The sequence below is a fragment of the Hordeum vulgare genome, chromosome 1H (assembly GCF_904849725.1).
Source record: "Hordeum vulgare subsp. vulgare chromosome 1H, MorexV3_pseudomolecules_assembly, whole genome shotgun sequence".
NCBI classification, from domain to species: Eukaryota; Viridiplantae; Streptophyta; class Magnoliopsida; order Poales; family Poaceae; genus Hordeum; species Hordeum vulgare.
Window position 1 is genome coordinate 502,218,561 of NC_058518.1, and position 19,988 is coordinate 502,238,548.

The following is a 19,988-nucleotide window of genomic DNA, read 5'->3' on the forward strand; positions in this document are numbered from 1 at the left end:
TTATTTTTTTGGTAGATTAAACAGATTGTAAGATGATCATGCTTCACCTAAGGCAAGCTAAAGACGCATCTTATCTCCCCTAGGCTGCGAGGCGGAATACTCCCAATGTAACCCTAGCCGCCGCCTTCCGTCGCCCCCTCCCGTCGCCCCCGTGAGCGACCAGGGGGTAACCCTAACCACCGCTACCGGTCCTTCCTCGCTCCTCCTTCACCCTCGCTGCCGCCAGCAGCGCTGCTGGGCGAAGACTGGCCGGCAAGGGCGGCGGCGGGGATTCTCTCCCCTTCACGCAACATGGCTGGCGCAGGACGACTGTTCATGAGGAGGCACTGGATTAGCGCGCGGTGCGGCATATGGATCCTAGCAGCGGTGTGCAGAGCGCGTCGAAGGCTGGGGTTCGTTCTTGCGGCACGGTGTGGCGGTTGCGGGAGGGGCAAGACATGGTGGTCGCGTGCGTCTTCGAGTTCGGATCAGATCCTTTTGGATCCGGCGCCGGGATGCCGTCGGCCAGCGCAGGGTGGTTACTCGTCACTGTACAGATTGGATCTTCATTGATCCCAATACCCGCAGTGAGCTTATCTCCCGTGGTTTTCTGGCGTTACCGGCGTGGCCATGGATGAAGCTGGTGAAGGAGATTCACATAAGGGGAAACCCATTGGTCGGCCCTGGACGGCCACGCCGACGACGATGCTCAAGGGCGCCGTTGTTCTTCCCCGAGACGTCAGTGTACGTCTGCTCCTCCACTTCCTACCTCACCGCCTCTCGGGTGAAAACCCTAACTCCGGTGGGCGGCGGTGGCGTCCTTGATGTCATGACCTTCCTGAACGGGGGTGGGCACTATGTGTGTCCTGGACGGTTGCTCGTGGTGGGCACTGCTTCGGGGGAAACCCTAAGATCTGACTTTCTAGATCGGACGATGGCGGTACTGCGGTGCCCTTTCTCTCTTGGGAGCATCGTTTGTGGAGCAGTGCTGGACGACAGATGCAGGACATGGAGCGGCTTCGTCTGGCCCGAAGATTTGGTGGAACTGTCAAGTCATGCCTGGCCGACAGGTGCTATGCTGAGTCATGCCTGGTTGGTAGGTGCTACGCTCGACATTTCTTCCAGAATCTTCGTGTCTGGACGAATGAGCGCATGGCGGTGGCGCTATTTGACGTTGTGCTGGCGTCGATCATCTTGCACGGAGCTTTCGGTGGAGATGTCAAGTCATGCCTGGCCGACAGGTGCTACGCTGTGTCATGCGTGGTCGGCAGGTGCTACGCACAACAGATCTTTCATAATCTTCGCGTCTGGACTGACGAGCCGTGGTGGCGTTGACGGATGGACGGAGTAACAAGGATGATACATATCTCTCTCCTGAAGATGGGTCTGCGACCTGATGATGATGGCGGCGTCTAAAACATGTGCATGTGGTGTACGCTTTAGGTCTGCTGCACCGGCTGTGGGTTCCGATACGTTATGTGGATGGATCGGCGACGACACCGGTTTTAGATATGGGAAGTGAGAGCACTCCACATTGATAAGTTTTATAGGTGTGAGTGGTGGCTTAGGATGGTTTGGTGTATGTTCTTCTTAGACCTATGTTGAATAATTAATAAAGATGGCAGTATGCATCGATCGATGCAGCGGCCGGGGGTTTGAACCTCCTTTTCCAAAAAAACCTAAGGCAAGCTAAAGTTGCCTAGGGTGGATCTATACTAAATGAGAAGGACCTCGGTACAACCCCCTATACGTATAAGGGCAGTATGGTCTTTACACATTGTGTACAGTATCCGTCGCCCGTCGTACGTACGTCCGATCTTCACGCACGCCACATCAGCCCACACGTGGCGGTTGGTTTGGAAGAAAAAATGGATACAAACCCTATCTTCTCTCTCCGTCGTTGGCGTGACTCCACCCCGCACGTCTCCGCCACCGCCGCGACTCCACCACGCGCGTCTCCGACGCCGTCGTTACGCCACCCCGCACGTCTCCGCTGCAATCTCTGCCGTCGCCGTTACGCCACCCCGCACGTCTCCACCGCCGTACGCGCCGCCGACGTGACTCCCCCCCCCCCCCCGCACGTCTCCGTCATCGTGGACGTGACCACCGACACCAACAAACCTCCGCCACCGATGCTTCAACGCCGGCGGTTGCAGTGACCGACGCGGCGTGTCCACCTTCAAACGACGATGTTGTAGCCACCGGTGCATCGACGTTGAACACGACGAACGATGTCATTAAAACCCTTCCACGACCGAACGTAAGTTTTTTTCATTTAATCCATACGATTTTTCATGATTTCATTGTATGCTTTATGTTGTGGTATAGTGACATTGATAAAACACCTTTTAAAAGGTTTATTGTTAGAGTAAGACAACGAATATGCCGGCGATGACTCTAGTAGTGAGGATGAATCATTGTCATTGAATGCAAATAAATCACCCGGACACAACTATATGAGTCAGGATGAATCATATAGTGGTAATGTAAGTGTTGTGTACGTTGACTAGAAATTATGGAATATAAGCTAATACATTGATACTTACAGTTGCTATTGAATTTAAATAGGTGCATGTCAATGATGACAATGACGATTACGATATAGATGAACAATTTTATGGTGAAAGTGGAATCCAGGTACGTTTCAAATATGTTGTATAATTACTAGCATACAAATTGTTACCACTTACACTTTTTAATCTGCATAGAGAAATACCGATGGTGACACTGAGGCGAGAACTTTAGATGATGACAATGATGAGGATGATGATAATGATGAGGATAATGACAATGCATCTAATGAAGGAAATGTGAGCGAAGTAAGTTATAGTACGTGTTCAAATTATTTATGAAAACTAACAACATAGCAACAGACTGACGAACATGGTGATATGTCTTATTTTTTCAGGGGGTGTTGATGGTCCTAATGGGAACGATGAGCATGTTGACGATCTTGAGTTTGACCTTGACATTGGCTATGATGAATATTAGCAAGAGTCATTGGATTGGCATTGGAAAGTGATGGCTAAGACATTCAGGTCAGAAGGAGAGGTGTACACGTTCTACAACGAGTACGCGAAAGATCGTGGGTTCAGTATCAGGAGGGACTTGAAAAGATTTGCAAAAGGTTCTTCAAAAGTTTTGCGCTTGAGGAGGTATCTCTGTTCGAGGGCAGGAAAACGACAGGCCAAATTTTATACGATGGAAGTCCGGACCCGCAGACTCAGACCGGAGAGTCGATGCTTCTGTGAAGCCCATTTAACAGTGAAGCTTGATAGAAAGAGTGAACTTTGGTATGTCAGCAGTTTCTTCGACGATCACAACCACGTTCTTCCACGACCGGACGAGGTCCCTTTCCTCCAGTCTCACAATGTGATCAAAGAATTTTAGAAAGCGGAGATTTTAACTATGGCAGAAGGTGGGATAAGAAAGCACATTAAGATAGTTGTGTCAGCAGGTACGGTTCGTACGCTAAGATAGGGTTTGGAAGGAGGAAGTTGTATAATATGTGCTACAGGGAGAAGATGAAACTGCTTGCCCATGGTGATGCTGACACTTGTTGGAAATATGCCGTAGAGGCAATAATAAATTAGTTATTATTATATTTCTTTGTTCATGATAATCATTTATTATCCATGCTATAATTGTATTGATTGGAAACAAATACTTGTGTGGATACATAGACAAAACACGGTCCTTAGTAAGCCTCTAGTTGACTAGCTCGTTGATCAAAGATGGTTAATGTTTCCTAACCATAGACAAGTGTTGTCACTTGATAAGAGGATCACGTCATTAGGAGAATGATGTGACGGACAAGACCCAAACTATAAACGTAGCGTATGATCGTGTCAGTTTATTGCTACTGTTTTCTGCATGCCAATGTATCTGTTCCTATGACCATGAAATCATGCAACTCCCGTTCACCGGAGGAATACCTTGTGGGTTATCAAACGTCGCAGCGTAACTGGGTGACTATAAAGGTGCTCTACATGTATCTCCAAAGGTGTCTGTTGGGTTGGCATGGATTAAGATTGGGATTTGTCACTCCGTGTAACGGAGAGGTATCTCGGGGCCCACTCGATAATACAACATCACGACAAGCCTTGCAAGCAATGTAACTAAGGAGTTAGTTACGAGATCTTGTATTACGGAACGAGTAATGAGACTTGCCGGTAACGAGATTGAACTAGGTATGGAGATACCGACGATCGAATCTCGGGCAAGTAACACACAGAAGGACAAAGGGAACATCATACGGGATTAACTGAATCCTTGACATAGAGGTCCAACCGATAGAGATCTTCGTAGAATATGTGGTAGCCAATATGGACATCCAGGTCCCGTTATTGGCTATTGATTAGAGAGTGTCTCAGGTCATGTCTGCATAGTTCTCGAACTCACAGGGTGTGCACACTTAAGGTTCGGTGACGTTTCAGTATAATTGAGTTATATGTGTTGGTGACCGAAGTTTTGTTCGGAGTCCCGGATGAGATCCCGGACGTCACAAGGAGTTCCGGAATGGTTCGAAAACGAAGATTGATATATAGGAAGTTGGTATTTGGATTCCGGAAGGTTTTCGGGCATTGCCGGCAGTGTACGGGGAGTGATGAATGGGTTCCGGGGGCCCACTGGGTGGGCCCACCATGCCCCAAGGGGTCCACGTAGGTTTATTGGATGCGCAATAAGGCATAATGGGCTGACAAAGTCATCCAAGGAAAGCCCATGAGGAAAAAGTGGAAAATCTAAAAGAGGTGGGAAATTAAGGAAGGAGTCCTAATCCAAGTGGGATTGGAGGAGGACTCCTCCCTCCTCCACTTCGTCCGATCCAAGGGCTCCTCCCTTGTGGCGCAAGGCCTGCCCCCTCCTCCTATATATACTAGAGGTTTAGGGCTGTTTGAAAAACAACTTTGCCATGTGCAACCCTAAACCTCTACTTCGTAGTTCTTCCTCTAGATCGGTGTTCTGCGGAGCTCGGGCGGAGCCCTGCAGGAATAGATCACCACCACCACCGGAGCACTGTCGCGCTGCCGGGGAACTCATCTACATCCCCGTCTCTCTTGCTGGATCAAGAAGGCGGAGATCGTCATCGAGTTGTACGTGTGCGGAACACGGAGGTGCCGTCCGTTCGGCACTTGATCGGGACGGATCACGAGACGGTTCGTGGGACAGATCGTGGGACTGTTCGTGGGACGGATCGTGAAGACGTACCACTACATCAACTGCGTTTATTTACGCTTCCGCTTAGCAATCTACAAGGGTATGTGGATCCGATCTCCCTCTCGTATATGATCATGACCATGATAGGTCTTCATGTGCGTAGGGTTTTTTTTGTTTCCCATGCTACATCCCCCAAAAGTGGCATCATGAGCTAGGTTAATACGTAGATGAAATCTCGAGTAGAACACAAAAGTTTTTGTGGGCGTTGATGTTCTATTTTCTGCCCTCCTTAGTCTTTTCTCGATTCGGCGGTATTGTTGGATTGAAGCGGCCCGGACCAACCTTACTCGTACGCTTATGAGAGACCGGTTTCGTCGACTAACATGCAACTTGTTGCATAAATATGATTGGCGTGTGTCTGGTTCTTCAACTTTAGTTGAATCGGATTTGACCGAGGTGGTCCTTGGAGAAATGTTAAATAGCAATTTGCATATCACCGTTGTGGCTTTGCGTAAGTAAGATGCGATCATACTAGATACCCATAGCAGGCACGTATAACATGAAACAACAAATTAGAGGACGTCTAACTTTTTTTAGGAGGGTATGCATGTGATGTGATATGGACAAAGACATGATGTGATATATTGGATGTATGAGATGATCATGTTTTAATAGTTAAATATCGACTTGCACGTCAATGCTACGGCAACCGGCATGAGTCATAGGGTTGTCTTTAAACTAACGTTTGTGCTTGCAGATGCGTTTACTATATTGCTAGGTTGTAGCTTTAGTAGTAATAGCATAGATAGCACGACAACCTCGATGCAGCACGATGATGGAGATCATGGTGTGGCGTCGGTGACGATGAAGATCATGCTGGTGCTTTGGTGATGGAGATCAAGAAGCACAAGATCATGGCCATATCATGTCACTTATGAATTGCATGTGATGTTAATCCTTTTTATGCACCTTATTTTTCTCAGAACGACGGTAGCATTATAAGGTGATCCCTCACTAAAATTTCAAGATAAAATTGTGTTCTCCCTGACTGTGCACCGTTGCGATATTTCATCGTTTCGAGACACCACGTGATGATCGGGTGTGATAGACTCAACATTCACATACAATGGGTTAAAAACAGTTGCACACGTGGAACACTCGGGTTAAACATGACAAGCCTAGCATGTACAGACATGGCCTCGGAACATAAGAGACTGAAAGGTCGAGCATGAATCATATAGTTGATATGATCAAGATGGATATGTTCATCACTGAAACTGTACTCAACTCACATGAGGATCGGGCTTGAGTTAGTGGATTTGGATCATGCGCCACTCAAATGGCTAGAGGGATGTCTATTTTCAGTGGGAGTTATTAGTAATATGATTAGCTAAACTCAATTATCATGAACATAGTCAAAAAGGTCTTTGCAAATTATGTTGTAGCTTGCGTTGTAGCTCTACTGTTTCTATATGTTCCTAGAGAAAATTTAGTTGAAAGATGATAGTAGCAATTTTGCGGACCGAGTCCATAAACTGAGGATTGTCCTCCTTAATGCACCGCTCGGTGTGCTGAACCTCAAGCGTTGTCTGCGGATGTTGCGAACATCTCACATACACATTTTTGATGACTACGTGATAGTTCAGTGTGTAATGCTTCACGACTTAGAGTTGGGGCGCCAAAGACATTTTGGAATGTCGCGGACCATATGAGATGTTCCAAGAGATGAAATTGGGATTTCATTCTCGTGCCCTTGTTAAGAGGTATGAGACCTCCGACAAGATTATTTGTCTACAAAGTAAGGGAGAAAAGCTCAATCGTTGAGCATGTGCTCAGATTGTCTGAGTGCTACAATCGCTTGAATCGAGTGGGAGTTGATCTTCCAGATGAGATAGTGATGGTTCTCCAAAGTCAGTGCCACCAAGCTGCTAGAGCTTCGTGATGAACTATAACATGTCAAGGATACATATGATGATCCTTGAGCTATTCGCAATGTTTGACACTGCGAAAGTAGAAATCAAGTAGGAGCATCAATTGTTGATGGTTAGTAAAACCACTAGTTTCAAGAAAGGGCAAGGGTAAGAAGGGATACTTTATGATATGGCAAAACAGTTGCTGCTCTAGTGAAGAAACCTAGGGTTGAACCCAAACCCGAGACTAAGTGCTTCTGTTATGAGGGAAACGGTCGCTGAGGCGGAACTACCCTAGATACTTGGTAGATGAGAAGGCTGGCAAAGTCGACAAAAGTATATTGGTTATACCTGATATTGATGTGTACCTTACTAGTATTCCGAGTAGCACCAGGGTATTAGATACCGGTTCAGTTGCTAAGTGTTAGTAACTCGAAGTTATAGCTACGGATTAAAAGGATACTAAGCAAGTGTGAGGTGACGATGTGTGTTGGAAGTAATTCTAAGTTAGATGTGATCAAACATCACACGCTCCCTCTACTATCGGGATTGGTATTAAACCTAAATAATTGTTATTTGGTGTTTGCGTTGAGCATGAACATGATTGGATCATGTTTGTTGCAATACAATTATTCATTTAAAGAGAATAATGGTTATTCTATTTGCTTGAATAATTACCTTCAATGGTTTATTGAATCTCGATCGTAGTGATACACATGTTCATAATATTGATGCCAAAAGATACAAAGTGGTAAAGATAGTACCACTTGCTTGTGGCACGGCCACTTGAGTCATGTTGGTATAAAATAGTGCGCTAGAGCCCACGAAACTGACCCGAAACGACAAAAGCACCGAGTTTTTGCGACATCTCTGTAGCCGTGCACAGGATTCATGGAGCATAAAAACCCGACCTGGGACCCCAAAAGAGTGCGCTATAGCCCACGAAACTGGCCCGAAACGGCAAAAACACCCAGTTTTTCGGACGTCTCGATAGTCGTGGACACGGTTCATGAAGCATCAAAAATTGACACGGCACCCTAAAACAGTGCGCTATAGCCCACGAAACTCGCCCGAAATGACAAAAACAACGTGTTTATGGGACGTCTCAATAGCCATGCACACGGTTCATGGAGCATAAAAAATCGACCCGGGACCCCAAAACAGTGCGCTATAGACCATGAAACTGGCCCGAAACAACTAAAACAACGAGTTTTTGCGACGTGTCGATAGCCATGCGCAGGGTTGATGGAGCATAAAAAATAAACCCGGGAACCCAAAACAGTGCGCTATAGCCCACGAAACTGGCCCGAAACGAAAATAGGACCGGCTTTTTGCGACGTGTCGATTGCCGTGCGGAGGGTAGATGGAGCATAAAAATTAAACCGGGGACCTCAAAACAGTGCATTATAGCTCACGAAACTGGCCTGAAATGACAAAAACAACGAGTTTTTGTCATGACTTGATAACCGTGCAGAGTGTTCATGGAGCATCAAAAATCGACCCGGGACCCCAAAACATTGAGCTATAGCCCACGAAACTGGCGCAAAACGACAAAAACAACGAGTTTTTGCGACGTCTCAATAACCATGCACATGGTTCATGGAGCATAAAAAATCGACCCGGGACCCCAAAACAGTGCTTATAGCCCACGAAACTAGCCCGAAACAACAAAAACATGTTTTTGCGACGTCTCGATGGTCGTACACACGGTTCATGGAGGATAAAAAATTGACCCGACACCCTAAAACAGTGCGCTATAGCCCACGAAACTCGCGCAAAACAATAAAAAAAGAGTTTTTGCTACGTCTATATCCGTACAAACGGTTCATGGAGCATAAAAAATCGATCCGGGACACCAAAACAGTGCGCTATAACCTAGGAAACTTGCCCGAAACAACAAAAACATTGATATTTTGTGACATCTCGGTATCCCTTCACACATTCCATGGAGCATAAAAAATCAACCCGGGACCCCAAAAACAGTGCCTATAGCCCACGAAATTGGCCCGAAACGATAAAACAACGAGTTTTGCGACGTGTCTATAGCTGTGCATAGGATTCATGGAGCATCAAAAATCGACCAGGGAGGCCAAAACAGTGCGCTATAGCCACGAAACTGGCCCGAAACGAGTAAAACAACGAGTATTTGCGACATCTCTATAGCCGTGGACACGGTTCATGGAGCATCAAAAATCGACCTGGGACCACAAAATAGTGCACGCCCACGAAACTGGACCGAAACGACAAAAACACCAAGTTTTTGTGAAGTCTCGATAGCAGTGCACTGGGTTCATGGAGCATAAAAATCGACCCGGGACCCCAAAATAGTGCGTTATTACCCACGAAACTAGCCCGAAACGACAAAAGCACCGAGTTTTTGCGATGTTCCTATAGCCGTGTACAGGATTCGTGGAGCATAAAAATCCGACCCGGGACCCCAAAAGAGTGCGCTATAGCCCATGAAACTGGCCCGAAACGGCAAAACACCGAGTTTTTCAGACGTCTCGATAGTCGTGCGCATGGTTCATGAAGCATCAAAAATTGACACGGCACCCTAAAACAGTAACCTATAGCCCACGAAACTCGCCCGAAATAAGAAAAACAACGTGTTTTTGGGACGTCTCAATAGCCATGCATAGGGTTCATGGAGCATAAAAAATCGACCTGGGACCCCAAAACAGTGCGCTATAGACCACGAAACTGGCTAGAAACGACCAAAACAACGAGTTTTTGCGACTTGTCGATAGCCATGCGTAGGGTTGATGGAGCATAAAAAATAAATCGAGGAACCCAAAACAGTGCGTTATAGCCCACGAAACTGGACTGAAACAAAAAAAGACCGACTTTTTGTGACGTGTCGATAGCCATGCGGAGGCTTGATGAAGCATAAAAATTAAAACAGGACCTCAAAGATGTGCGTTATAGCCCACGAAAGTGGCCTAAAATGACAAAAACGACGTGTTTTCGTGACGCCTCGATAGCTGTGCACAGTGTTCATGGAGCATAAAAAATTGACCCGGGACCCCAAAAACAGTGCGCTGTAGCACACGAAACTGGCGCAAAATGACAAAAACAACGAGTTTTTGCGACGTCTCAATAACCATGCACACGGTTCATGGAGCATAAAAAATCGACCTGGGACCCCAAAACATTGCGCTATAGCCCACGAAACTAGCCCGAAACAACAAAAAGAACGAGTTTTTGCGACGCCTCGATGGTCGTGCGCACGGTTCATAGAGGATCAAAAATTGACCCGACACCCTAAAACACTGCGCTATGGCCCACGAAACTCGCCCGAAATGACAAAAACAAAGAGTTTTTGCGATGTCTTTATATCCGTGAACACGGTTCATGGAGCGTAAAAAATCGATCCGGGACCACAAAATATTGCGCTATAACTGAGGAAACTTGCCCGAAACAATAAAAATATTAATTTTTTGTGACGTCTCGATATCCGTGCACATGGTTCATGTAACATAAAAAATCAGCCCGAGACCCAAAAACAGTGCGCTATAGCCCACGAAACTGGCCCGAAACGACAAAAACAACAAGTTTTGCAACGTCTCTATAGCCGTGCATAGGGTTCATGGAGTTTCAAAAATCGACCCGGGAGCCCAAAACACTGCGCTATAGCTCACGAAACTGGCCCGAAACGACTAAAACAACAAGTTTTTGCGACGTCTCTATAGCCGTGGACACGGTTCATGGAGCATAAAAAATTGACCTAGGAGCACAAAACAGTGCACGCCCACAAAACTGACCCGAAACGACAAAAACACTGAGTTTTTGTGAAGTCTCGATAGCCGTGCACTATGTTGATGGAGCATAAAAATTGACCCGGGACCACCAAATAGTGCGTTATTACCCACGAAACTAGCCCGAAACGACAAAAATACCGAGTTTTTGCGATGTCTCTATAGCCGTGCAGATGGTTCTTGGAGCATCAAAAATCGATCTTGGACCCCAAAATAGTGCGCTAGAGCCCACGAAACTGGCCCGAAACGACAAAACACCGAGTTTTTGCGACATCTCTGTAGCCGTGCACAGGATTCATGGAGCTTAAAAAATCGACCCGGGACCCCAAAGAGTGCGCTATAGCCCATGAAACTCGCCCGAAACAGCAAAACACCGAGTTTTTCACATGTCTCGATAGTCGTGCACATGGTTCGTGAAGCATCAAAAATTGACACAGCATCCTAAAACAGTGCGCTATAGTCCACGAAACTTGCCTGGAATGACAAAAACAACGTGTTTTTGGGACGTCTCGATAGGCATGCACACAGTTCATGGAGCATAAAAAATCGACCCGGGACCCCAAAATAGTGCGCTATAGACCACGAAGCTGGCCCGAAACGACCAAAACAACGAGTTTTTGCGAAGTGTCGATAGCCATACGCAGGGTTGATGGAGGATAAAAAATAAACCCGGGAACCCAAAACAGTGCGCTATAGCCTACGAAGCTAGGACGAAATGACAAAAAGACCGACTTTTTGCGACGTGTCGATAGGCGTGCGGAGGGTTGATGGAGCATAAAAATTAAACCGAGACCTCAAAACAGTGCGTTATAGCTCACGAAACTGGCCTGAAATGACAAAAACAACGAGTTTTTGTGACGACTCGATAACTGTGCACAGTGTTCATGGAGCATCAAAAATCAACCCGGGACCCCAAAAGAGTGCGCTATAGCCCACGAAACTTGCGCAAAATGACCAAAACAATGAGTTTTTGCGACGTCTCAATAACCACGCACACGGTTCATGGAGCATAAAAATCGACCCGGGACCCCAAAGCAGTGCGTTATAGCCCACAAAACTAGCCCGAAACAACAAAAACAACGTGTTTTTGTGACGTCTCGATGGTCGTGCACACGATTCATGGAGGATCAAAAATTGACCCGACACCCTAAAACAGTGCCCTATAGCCCACGAAACTAGCCCGAAACGACAAAAAAGAGTTTTTGTGACGTCTTTATATCCGTGCAGACGGTTCATGGAGCATAAAAATCGATCCGGGACCCCAAAACAGTGCGCTATAACCGAGGAAACTTGCTCGAAATAACAAAAACAACGATTTTTTGTGACGTCTTGATATCCTTGCACACAATTCATGGAGCATCAAAAATCGACCCGGGACCCCAAAAACAGTGCGCTATAGCCCAAGAAACTGGACCAAAACGACAAAAACAACGAGTTTGGGACGTCTCTATAGCCGTGCATAGGGTTCATGGCGCATCAAAAATCGACCCGGGAGCCCAAAACAGTGCGCTGTAGCCCACAAAACTGGCCCGAAACGACTAAAACAACGAGTATTTGCGATGTCTCTATAGTCGTGGACAAGGTTCATGGAGCATCAAAAATCGACCTCGGATCACAAAACAGTGCACGCCCACGAAACTGGCCCAAAACGACAAAAACACCAAGTTTTTGTTAAGTCTCGATAGCCGTGCACTGGGTTCATGGAGCATAAAAATCGACCCGGGACCCCAAAATAGTGTGTTATTACCCACGAAACTAGCCCGAAACGACAAAACACCAAGTTTTTGCGATATCCCTATAGCCGTGCACAGGATTCGTGGAGCAGAAAAATCCGACCCGGGACCCCAAAAGAGTGCGCTATAGCCCATGAGACTAGCCCGAAACGGCAAAAACACCGAGTTTTTCGGACGTCTCGATAGTCGTGCACACGGTTCATGAAGCACCAAAATTTGACACGGCACCCTAAAACAGTGCGCTATAGCCCACGAAACTCGCCCGAAATGACAAAAACAACGTGTTTTTGGGACGTCTCAATAGCCATGCACACGGTTCATGGAGCATAAAAAATCGACCTGGGACCCCAAAACATTGCGCTATAGACCACGAAACTGGCTAGAAACGACCAAAACAACGAGTTTTTGCGACGTGTCGATAGCCATGCGCAGGACTGATGGAGCATAAAAAATAAACCAAGAAACCCAAAATAGTGCGCTATAGCCCACGGAACTGGGCTGAAACGAAAAAAAGACCAACTTTTTGCGACATGTTGATAGCCGTGCGGAGGGTTGATGTAGCACAAAAATTAAACCGGGACCTCAAAACTCTGCGTTATAGACCACGAAAGTCGCCTGAAATGACAAAAACAACGAGTTTTTGTGACGCCTCGGTAGCCGTGCATAGTGTTCATGGAGCATCAAAAATCGATCCGGGATAGCCCATGAAACTGGCGCAAAACGACAAAAACAACGAGTTTTTGCGACGTCTCAATAACCATGCACACGGTTCATGGAGCATAAAAAATTGATCCGAGACCCCAAAACAGTGAGCTATAGCCCACGAAACTCGCCCGAAATGACAAAAAACAAAGAGTTTTGGCGATGTCTTTATACCCGTTCAAACGGTAAATGGAGCATAAAAAATCGATCCGAGACCCCAAAACAGTGCGCTATAACCGAGGAAACTTGCCCGAAACAACAAAAACATTGATTTTTTGTGACGTCTCGATATTCATGCACACGGTTCATGTAGCATCAAAAATCGACCGAGGACCCCAAAACAGTGTGCTAGCCCACGAAGATGGCCCGAAACGATAAAAACAACAAGTTTTGCGACGTCTCTATAGCCGTGCATAGGGTTCATGGAGCTTCAAAAATTGACCCGGGAGCCCAAAACACTGCGCTATAGCCCACGAAACTGGCCCGAAATGACTAAAACAACGAGTTTTTGCGACGTCTATATAGCCGTGGACACGGTTCATGGAGCATAAAAAATTGACCTAGGACCACAAAGTTGTGCACGCCCACGAAACTGACCCGAAACGACAAAAACACCGAGTTTTTATGAAGTCTCGATAGCCGTGCACTATATTGATGGAGTATAAAAATAAACCCGGGACCACGAAATAGTGCATTATTACCCACTAATACGTCCATTTTGCATCATGCTTTTATGTTGATATTTATCGCCTTATGAGATGTTATTACACTTCACGGTACAATACTTATGCCTTTTCTCTCTTATCTTATAAGGTTTCCATGAAGAGGGAGAATGCCGGCAGTTGGAATTCTGGTCTGAAAAGGAGGCAAGTTTGAGATACCCATTCTGCGCAACTCCAAAATCCGTGAAAATCAATGGGGAATTATTTTCGATTTGATGAAAAATACTGGGAGGAAGAAGTACCAGAGGGGCGCCACCAGGAGGCCACAATCCTGCCAGGCCCGACCTACCCCCTGGCCGGGCCTGGGTGGCTTGTGGCCCTCTTGTTGCCCCTCTGGCGCTCATCTTTTTCTATATGGAGGGTTTTGTCCTAGAAAAATCATAAGGAAGCTTTCGGGAGGAGCCGCCGCCACCACGAGGCGGAACTTGAGGAGAACCAATCTAGAGCTCCGGCAGGGCCGTCCTGCCGGGGAAATTTCCCTCCCGGAGGGGGAAATCGTCGCCATCGTCATCACCAATACTCCTCTCATCGGAGGGGACTCATCTCCATCAACATCTTCATCAGCACCATCTCCTCTCCAAACCCTAGTTCATCTCTTGTAAGCAATCTCCGTCTCACGACTCCGATTGGTACTTGTAAGGTTGCTAGTAGTGTTAATTACTATTTGTAGTTGATGCTAGTTGGATTACTCGATGGAAGATTATATGTTCAGATCTTTGATGTTATTCATTACCTCTCTGGTCATGAATGTAATTATGCTTTGTGAGTAGTCACTTTTGTTCCTGAGGACATGGGATAAGTCTTGCTATAAGAAGTCATGTGAATTTGGTATTCGTTCGATATTTTGATGCGTTGTATGTTGTTTTTCCTCTAGTGGTGTTATGTGAACGTCTACTACATAACACTTCACCTTTATTTGGGCCTAGAGGAAGGCAATGGGAAGTAATAAGTAGATGATGGGTTGCTAGACTGACAGAAGTTTAAACCCTAGTTTATGCGTTGCTTCGTAAGGGGCTGATTTGGATCCACTAGTTTAATGCTATGGTTAGACTTTGTCTTAATTCTTCTTTCGTAGTTGTGGATGCTTGCGAGAGGGGTTAATCATAAGTGGGATGTTTTTCCAAGTAAGGGAAGCACCCAAGCACCGGTCCACCCACATATCAAACTATCAAAGTAGCAAACGGGAATCATATGAGCATGATGAAAACTAGCTTGACAGAAATTCCCATGTGTCCTCGGGAGCGCTTTACCTCTTATAAGAGTTTGTCCAGGCTTGTCCCTTGCTACAAAAGGGATTTGGCCATCTTTCTGCACCTTTGTTACTATTGTTACTTGCTACTCACTACGAATCATCTTATCACACAACTATCTGTTACCGATAATTTCATTGCTTGCAGAGAAGACCTTGCTGAAAACTACTTGTTAGTTCCTTCTGCTCCTCGTTGGGTTCGACACTCTTACTTATCGAAAGGACTACGATAGATCCCCTACACTTGTGGGTCATCAAGACTCTTTTCTGGCGCCGTTGCCGGGGAGTGAAGTGCCTTTGGTAAGTGGAATTTGGTAAGGAAACATTTATATAGTGTGCTGAAATTTATTGTCACTTGTCACTATGGTAACTAATCCTTTGAAGAGCATGTTCGGGGTATCTTCACCTCAAACAGAAGCACAAGGAGTTGCTCCTCAACCTTCTGCACCTACTGAAAATATTTTTTAGGAAATTCCTTCGGGTATGCTAGAGAAACTGTTGGCTAATCCTTTTAAAGGAGATGGAACATCACATCCCGACTTGCATCTAATATATGTAGATGAAGTTTGTGGTTTATTTAAGCTTGCAGTTTTGCCCAAGGATGAGGTCAAGAAGAAGGTCTTTCCCTTATCTTTGGGGGATAAGACATTGATATGGTATAGGCTATGTGATGATACTGGATCATGGAACTACAACCGATTGAAATCGGAATTTCATCAAAAGTTTTATCCTATGCATCTAGTACATCGTGATCGGAATTATATTTATAATTTTTGGCCTCGTGGTAGAAAAAGCATCGCTCAAGCTTGGTGGAGGCTTAAGTCAATGTTATATTCTTGCCCCAACCATGAGCTCTCGAGAGAAATTATTATTCAGAACTTCTATGCTCGGCTTTCTCATGATAATCGCACCATGCTTGACACTTCTTGTACCGGTTCTTTTATGAAGAGAGATATTGACTTCAAATGGAATTTATTGGAAAGAATTAAACACAACTCTGAAGATTGGGAGTTTGATGAAGGTAAGGAGTGAGGTATGAATCTCAAGTTTGATTGCGTTAAATACTTTTTGTGATTTTAGCTCCAAATATAGACTTGACTCTGAGATATTAGCTTCATTGTGTGAATCATTTGCTGCTCATATTGATCTCCCTAAAGAGAAGTGGTTTAAATATCATCCTCCCTTAGAAGTCAATGTAGTTAAACCCAACCCAGTTGAAGAGGAAGTCATTGCTTATAATGATCCTATTGTTCCTAGTGATTACATTGAGAGACCACCTTTCCCTGTTAGGATAAAGAATCATTCTAAAGCTTCAACTGTGATACGTAGGGGCTACATTAGAACACCTACACCCCCTGAGCAAATTAGAGTTGAACCTAGCATTGCTATTATCAAAGATCTCCTATCCGACAATGTTGATGGGCATGATATTCACTTCTATGAAGATGCTGCTAGAATTGCTAAACCTCATATTAGAGACAAACATAGGCCTATTGTTGGCATGCCTGTTGTTTCTGTTAAAATAGGAGATCATTGTTATCATGGTTTATGTGACGTGGGTGCTAGTGTTAGTGCAATACCTCAATCTTTATATGATGAAATTAAAGACGAGATTGCACCTGTTGAGATTGAACCTATTGATGTCACTATTCAGCTTGCCAGTAGAGATACTATCTGTCCTTTGGGAATTGTTAGAGATGTTGAAGTCTTGTGTGGTAAAACTAAGTATCTTGTTGATTTTCTCGTCCTTGCTACCACAGAAGATAGCTTTTGTCCCATCATATTTGGCAGATCTTTCCTCAACACTGTCAATGCTCATATTGACTGTGAGAAGCAAACTGTCACTGTTGGCTTTGAAGGTGTGTCACATGAGTTCAATTTCTCCAAGTTTGGTTGACAACCTCATGAAAAAGAGTAGTCTAGTAAGTACGAAATTATTGCTCTAGCTGCTATTGTTGTGCCTCCAACTGATCCTTTAGAGCAATAGTTGCTTGAGTATGAAAATGATATGCATATGGATGAAAGGAATGAGATAGATAGAGTTATCTTTGAACAACATCCTATCCTTAAGAATAATTTGCCTATTGAACTGCTTGGAGATCCATCCCCACCAAAGGGTGGTCCTGTGTTCGAGCTTAAACAGTTGTGTGATACTCTTAATTATGCTTATGTTGATGAAAAAGAGATATATCCTGTTATTATTAGTGGTAGACTTTCATAGCATGAAGAAAAGAAGTTACTAAAAACTCTGAGGAAGCACAGTGCTGCTTTTGTATATACTCTTGATGATCTTAAGGGCATAAGTCCCACTCTATGCCAGCACAAAATTTAAACCGATCCTGATTCCAAACCAGTTGCTGATCATCAACGGAAATTAAATCCTAAGATGAAAGAGGTACTAAGAAAAGAAATACTAAAGCTCCTGGAAGCAGGTATTATCTATCCTGTTGCTCATAGTGATTGGGTAAGTCCGGTGCATTGCGTCCCTAAGAAGGGAGGTATTACCGTTGTCCCTAATGACAAAGATGAATTGATCCCACAGAGGATTATTACTGCTATAGGATGGTAATTGGTTTTAGGAAATTGAATAAGGCCACTAGGAAAGATCATTACCCTTTGCCTTTTATTGACCAAATACTAGAAAGATTGTCCAAACGCACACACTTCTGCTTTCTAGATGGTTATTCTCGTTTCTCCCAAATACCTGTTGCACAATCTCATCAGGAGAAAACCACCCGCACCTGCCCGTATGGCTTCTGGCTTATGTAATGCACCCGCTACCTTTCAAAGATGTATGATGGCTATATTCTCTGACTTTCGTGAAAAGATTGTTGAGGTTTTCATGGTGACTTCTCCGTTTACGGGTCTTCTTTTGATGATTGCCTCAGCAACCTTGATCGAGTTTTGCAGAGATGTAAAGATACCAATCTTGTCTTGAATTGGGAGAAGTGCCACTTTATGGGTAATGAAGGCATCGCTATAGGACATAAAATTTTTGAAAGAGGTATTGAAGTCGATAAGGCTAAGGTTAATGCAATCAAGAAAATGCCATGCCCTACAGATATCAAAGGTATAAGAAGTTTCCTTGGTCATGTTGGTTTCTATAGAAGGTTCATTAATGACTTTTCTAAGATTTCTAGGCCTCTTACCAATCTCTTGCAAAAGGATATTCCTTTTGTTTTTGACGATGATTGTGAGGAAGCCTTTGAAATACTTAAAAAGGCCTTGATAACTGCGCCTATTGTTCAACCACCTGATTGGAACTTACCTTTTGAAATCATGTATGATGCTAGTGATTATGTTGTTGGTGTTGTCCTAGGACAAAGAGTTGATAAGAAGTTGAATGTTATTCACTATGCTAGTAAAACTCTAGACAGTGCCTAAAGAAACTATGCTACCAGTGAAAAGGAATTTTTAGCAGTCGTGTTTGCATGTGAAAAGTTCAGGTCTTACATTGTTGATTCCAAGGTGACTATTCACACTGATCATGCTGCTATCAAGTATCTCATGGAAAAGAAAGATGCAAAACCTAGACTTATCATATGGGTTCTCTTGCTACAAGAATTTGATTTGCATGTTGTTGATAGGAAGGGTGTTGAGAACCCCGTAGCAGATAACTTGTCTAGGTTGGAGAATGTTCTTGATGACCCACAACCTATTGATGATAGCTTTCCTGATGAGCAACTGAATGTCATCAATGCTTCACATAGTACACCGTGGTATGCTGATTATGCAAATTATATCATTGCCAAATAGATACCACCTAGTTTCTCATACCAGCAAAATAAGAAATTCTTCTTTGATTTGAGACATTACTTTTGGGATGATCCTCACCTTTATAAAGAAGAGTGGATGGTGTTATTAGATGTTGTGTACCTGAGCATGAACAGGGACATATCCTACAGAAGTGTCACTTCGAGGCTTACGGAGGACACCATGCGGGAGATAGAACTGCTCACAAGGTATTGCAATCAGGTTTCTATTGACCCACTCTCTTCAAGGATGCCCGTAAGTTTGTCTTGTCTTGTGACGAATGTCAAAGAATAGGTAATATCAGTCAATGTCAGGAAATGCCTATGAATTACTCACTTGTCATTGAACCTTTTGATGTTTGGGGTTTTGATTATATGGGACCTTTTCCAAAATCCAACGGGTTTACTGATATTCTATTTCATGTTGATTACGTTACTAAGTGGGTAGAAGCTATCCCAACTAGTAGTGTTGATCACAACACCTCTATCAGGATGCTTAAAGAAGGTATTTTCCCTAGATTTTGAGTCCCTAGATATCTAATGACCGATGGTGGTTCACATTTCATTCATGGCGCTTTCCGTAAAACGCTTGCTAAGTATGATGTCAACCATAGAATTGCATCGCCCTATCATCCTCAGTCCAGTGGTCAAGTAGAGCTAAGCAATAGAGAGATTAAACTAATTCTGCAAAAGACTATTAATAGGTCTAGAAGGAATTGGTCTAAGAAGCTTGATGATGCACTATGGGCTTATAGAACTGCTTATAAGAATCCCATGGGAATGTCTCCGTACAAAATGGTTTACGGTAAAGCATGTCATTTACCTCTTGAGCTAGAGCGTAAGGCTTATTGGGCAATCAAAGAGCTCAACTTTGACTTCAAACTTGCTGGTGAGAATAGGTTATTTGACATTAGCTCACTCGATGAATGGAGAGCTCAGGCATATGAAAATGCCAAGTTGTTTAAAGAAAAAGTTAAGAGGTGGCATGATAAAAGGATACAGAAACGTGAGTTCAATGTAGGTGATTAT